Below are 6,000 nucleotides of genomic sequence, written 5' to 3'. Positions count from 1 at the left end.
AGCCTACAGAGCATCCCAAGGTCTTCTTTCAACTTTATTTGTGGTTTAGGTCATATACAGAATAAAGCTGTAGCCTTGATCTCAAGTATAGAACCTTAGGTGACTGGGGAATGAAATCGCTCTTTTTTTACATTGGGAAATTGAGACCTAGATATGTCAAGGCACATATGTAAACTGGCATATGGTACTGTCATTAATCAACATTTTCTAGTTGCAATTTAAGAGGTAATCTCTGTCTGCCTCTGTCCAGAGAATGTACATTATTCAAGGGACCCAAGTCTTCTCTACTATACTGATCAGGGGTGTTCTTTGACCTATGAAGATGGCATGGAGGCAACATGTCAGTGTTTTATGTAAAGCACACATCATAGTTGGGCTTGAGATGGATGCTGACTCCTGTCTCTGCTTGTGTTTCCCCTGTGCTGCTGAGTGATCTCCTTTACATGGATTTGGTAGGAACATCCTGATTCTCTTAGACAAAATTCAACCACTGGGGCTGTTCTTAGGTTCTAGGATTTCTACTTGTGGAGCCTTCCAGTTTTGCGAATTTTAATTGCAGAATCCATCACTGTATTTAGGTAAAGGCTGCATTTTTTTTCCAGTTATTTGTAGCCTGTTCAAGGGAAGCACCTGCTGAGTGTCTGACCGCAGCTTCTGGACTTCACATCCTTGTTCATTTCTCTCAGCGAGGGAAGCCTTGTCCTTTGATTGTGGCTGTACTTTGGCTTCTGATCTTCACCAGGAAGTTCCATTCCATGATATCTGCTCATCTCTCCTCTTTAAGTCTGTGATCAAATGTCTGCTTCTCAGAGAAGCTTTCCTCCAAAGTCCCTTTGAAATAGTTCTCTGTCCCCCACACTCACCACTCACTGCCTCACCTGCCACTCACTGCCTCACCTGCCACTCACTGCCTCACCTGCCACTCACTGCCTCACCTGCCACTCAAAATCTTACAGACCATTCTCTAGCACACCATTTACTGTTGCAAGTTCACTCTCTACCATATCTGCTATTCTTCTTCTAAAAGACCCCTTTCCTCATTATTTCCTTCAAACATCTTACAACCTTCTAATACATTTTAAACTTGGAGTATTACAGATGGGTGCCTATTAAACTGTAAATCCAGAATAGAATGATGACAATACACACACACACACACACACACACACACACACACACACACACACACACACATCCTCAATACCTACAGTGGTACCTAAAAGCAAGTCAAACTTTTCCAAACATTAAATTGGGTGAAAGAGTGAAGGAATGAGTCTCTCTTCTGCCATTGCACAGATTCCCAGGGGGTTCATCACTTCTTTTTGAAACCATTCTAACAACTTTATAACTAGGCCCTGACTTCTTTCTTTTTAATTGTAATGAAAGACTAGAGCAGAGAGTACTCCTGAGTGCAAAGGTCCCTATTGCCCCTCCTGCCTGCCTCTCAAGTCTCTCCAGCTTGTTTCTTTTAGATACTGTGTGTTATTTTTTTTATAAAGTAAATTTGTTACCTTCCCCCATGTAGTTTCTTCTATATACATTTTCATGTGCTGCTGGCACAGATAACTCTGACTCTATGGCTTAAAATAACACATACTTATTACTCTGTGGTCTAGAGGTCAGAAGTCTGACTCAATTCCCATGGAGCCCTGGTCAAAGTATCAATGGGGTGGTATCCCTTTCTGGAGGCCCCAGGAGACAGTCTTATTTCCTTGCCTTTTATAGATTCTAGAGGCTTCTCCCATTTCTTTCTTCCTGATCACCTCCCAGCATCTTCAAAGCCAGTGACATGGCCCCGTTGTGCCCTGCTGCTACCATCTCACCTTTTCTTACCTTCCTTATCCCTCTTCCATCTTTAAAGAGTCCTAGTGGGACCGTTCAGATACTTAAAGATTGACTCTTTAATATCAACTAATTGACCATATCCACAGGTTCTAGGGTATTGAATGCAAATACCTTTGGGTGGAAATAACACATTGCCTATTATTTTTGTTTCTTTTTTCCAGGTTCCTTTTTCCTGGTCTTTTTGTATTCCAAAAGTCTATTCTATAGCCATTCATCTCTTCCATCCTTTAAGGGTCTTCTTCTAGTTAAGAGTGATTTGACCCTTTGACCCTGTATTTTACTTCTATACCAGATTTTCCCCCCAGACTTCTCTCAAGGCAAGTAATACTTTATATATATATATATATAAATATATATAAATATATATTTACTTTATATATATTTACTTTATATATATATATATATAAATATATATAAATATATATAAATATATATATATATATATATATATATATATATTTATTATCTAATTTAAAGCAGTAGCCCCTGTGTAGTAGTGGAGTAATTTATCTTTTTAAATAAGACATTCATATACATATATTCATATACATTAGTTCACAAACATATTCATTTAATAAGAATTGTCCATTATTGAAATTTGGGTGTGTTGGTTCATGCTTGTAATTCCATGCTATGGTACAAGGATAATCATGAGTTTGAGCCCAGCATGGTCTACATAGTAAGAATTCCAAGTTAGCCTTTGTTTCATAGTAAGAATTTTAGGCTAGCCTGAGCTATAGTGAAACCCTATCTTCAAAAATACGGTTGAATGAATTGAAGGAAAATTAAGGAAGAGGGAAAAGAAACAGGAATAGATGAATGTGATGAAGAAGAAATGAGATAGACAATGACAGAGGAATGGAGAACTTACATAGAAAATTTGATTCCACACAGAGATGGTGCTTGAATACTCAGGCCATGCTCTAGGCATTGTAGTGCTTTATGAGGCAGTAAGACCTGGATCAATGTCACTACACATGTGCCCTGTTGTATATGGGCCAGATGATTTTGGTGCAGACTTCAGAGACAGAGACATTTATCTACTCAGTTTCTCTCTTCTTACATTTATAATCTCATAACCAGCCCTGCCACCCATGTACCTACCAACTGGGAAGCTTGATTCCTTGCTTCCTTAATATTATTCCCCAAAGACTTTCAAAATGCCTCTAAAATTGCAGAGACACAAAGTGAATTGGTGGGGAAATCATACCACAAAAAATATATTTGGCATCAGCAGACTTGGTTGTGAACTTAGTCTCTGATGCTCCTTCTTTAGTGAGAATCTACTCTCAGGGCTATTGTGAGAACTAAAGGACATCTCATCTATGAAGCATCCACCCCACTGCCATAATAGGTGTTTGGAAAAAGATCCTTTCTGGGCTTTGTCCCACAACTAAGAAAATGTTGCAATTACTGGGACAACCTAAGACTTGGCAGTGCAGTGACATGATCCCAGGATGCATTGCCTTCTTCACAGCATGGGATCTCCAAACTTCAGGTTGCAAAGGTGTCAACATGTCCCAGTTTCTGAGATAGCAGTTGATTGAACTAAAGGCATTGCACTAGTTGGTTTCTATTTGATACCACCTAGAATCACCTAAAACAAAGTATTTAAGAGGAATTACCTAGATCAGTTTGGCCTGTGAGCATGTTTGTGTGGGGGAAGAGGAGTGGGTTGCCTTGATTGTGGGTGGCACCATTCTCTAGGCAGGAGTCCTGAAGGTGTAAGAAGGAAGAAAACTCCCTGAGAGCAAACAAGGATGCTTGCCTGCATCTGATTTTCTCTGCTCTTAACAGTGGATATAAAACAACTAGCTTCTTCAGCTTCTTCCTTGACTCACTTTCTCTCAATAATGGACTATTACCTTGAGTTGATTATTGCCTAATAAACTCTTTTGTCCCCTAAACTGTGTTTTGGGGGCAAAGTCAGGATATTTTGTTACAGAAATAGAAATGGAATTAGGACAGCATGATCCAAGGGAACAGGTCAGCCATGTCTCAGAATGTCTTCCATCAATGGCAGTGACAAATGACCTTGGGCAGCATATGGCATTTCACCAGTTGTATGAGGTGACCAGATCAGCTCAAAGGTACAGAAGAACTCCCAATTCCCTGTGTCTACATCATACTACACATAAGCCTAGGTACCTTTTGATGGCCCACTTGCCATTTTTCGTTCACTGTAAGTCCAAGAGAATCAAATTTGAAGTCACAGTGACTGCAGTAGCTCAATGATCCATATCTCTCTACTGTGAAATGTGAGACTTCCAAGAAACCTGGAGTTTTCTCCTAACTGGTCAGGCATTCGATGTGCTTAGCCACTGGGAGCCTTATTTGTTATCGTGATGGAAACCAGATATGGGAAGGCAATGAGGGAGGGAAAGAGCCATAATTCCTTGAAGTCTTTTTAAAACCTTCACTCATTTACACTGACTGAGGCTAAGGTCAGGAATGGAGGAATCATTGAGCACCTTGCATGACAAAGTGAGGACCTGTCAGACATAGTGCCTGGCAATGAAGCACATTTGAAGAAAGGAGATTTTTATAAAAGCCTATGATGGAGTACAGCAACTCAAAGCTTCTCTTAATAGAGAAAAGTATTGCTCAGGGCCTGTCTGTGTGATGACTTGTGGGCAATCACTCTCTCCTGGTCCCTTAACATGTTTAGAGCAATAGCTTTTCACTAGAAAATGCGTGCTCTCTGGGAGGTCACTTGTGTAGACTCCAGACATGGTAGGCCATGTGTGGTTTTGACCCATAGTCACACATGTGCAGATATAGAACACCTGAACAATCCGAGACCACAATGGCCTTGTAGAAGCTCATTGGTTTACAAGAAGAAACCTCAGCTCTTAGATACTCGAGGTGAAGAGGCAGTTCTGCGTTTTGCTGTTGGGAATACTTGAGCATACTAGCTTTGGTAAAACCTGCAGTGCTAAACTCTCTGCCACCCTTTACACAAGGATTTCACTGGCAAAGTTGCCAGGTAAGGAGCAGTCACAACAGAAGCACTGGCAATAGCCAAACCCTGGATGAATGGGTGTTCCTGGTTATTGAAGCAGGATAACTGGTGAGAATTTTAAATGATGGAGAGAAATTCTTTAATCTAAGAGATCAAATATATTATAGGTAGATGATACTGTAAAGGGGCAAGGCTGCTTTGGATCTCCACCCCCCCCCCCTTACCCTCTGGAAACTTCTAAGAGAGCTCTAAGAGCTACAAAGAAATACATAATAATATAGACACACAAAGAAGAGACTGGCAGGAGACAAAGCAGAAAAGAAAAAGAGGCCCTTTTTGCTGAATTAGGGATGTATGTATTTATTCTTTGAAAGGGCGACATACAAAGTTTCTGGACAGGTCACATTCAGAAGTAAAGTCTGCCCAACAAGTCTTGTGTAGTGTGTGTGTGGTCCCTAGTGTTGAAGGAAGCGTCAAGCACTATTCTGCCAAGATTGTGATCTACAGTAGAGACCAGGACCCTGTTCAAATTTAGTGTGGTAGTGTGGAGAGCCGACAGAAGGCGGCTGTCATCCTTGCAGCCATCTTGAGCCATATACCCTGACAAGAGACTTGTTTTCAACGGCCTACAACAGCTGAGCACACTCTGATAACATCTTGTTTTATATACCCGGGATTTTCCCTTGGGTGTGTGTGATGTAAAGGTGTGACATAAAGGTGAGACTCAGAGCAGAGACTTAAAGGTGTGACTTAAAGGCATGACTTGAGAAATCAGACTTATAAAAGGCGAGAGGCAGACAGAAGACTGGACTGGAAACTTGGAACTTGGAAGCACTAGGAACTAGGGACTAGGAACTCAAGACTTGGGACTTGGACTAGGAACAAGAAACTTGGAAATAGAGAAGAGAGACTTGAGAATAAATGGGACGGAATCACACTCTGTCTGGTCTCCATTCTTTGCGTCCACCCTCACTCTCTCTCTTGCTGAACCCTGACCCCTGGACCAGAGCAGCAGTACAAGCCGGGACAATATAGCCCCCAAAGCTTGGGGCAGTGCGGGTTCCAACATTTGGCAAAGCAGTCCCCGACATGGTAGCATAAGAACAACAACACTAAAACAAAATAAAACAAGAAAAAACCCCCAGCATTTTAGACTGATTACTAACCAGGGGATTAAATGGACTCTAAAATGG

The sequence above is a fragment of the Arvicanthis niloticus genome, chromosome 5 (assembly GCF_011762505.2).
Source record: "Arvicanthis niloticus isolate mArvNil1 chromosome 5, mArvNil1.pat.X, whole genome shotgun sequence".
Taxonomy (NCBI): Eukaryota; Metazoa; Chordata; class Mammalia; order Rodentia; family Muridae; genus Arvicanthis; species Arvicanthis niloticus.
The sequence above is the reverse complement of the archived record's forward strand: the minus strand, read 5'-3'. Positions refer to the sequence as shown.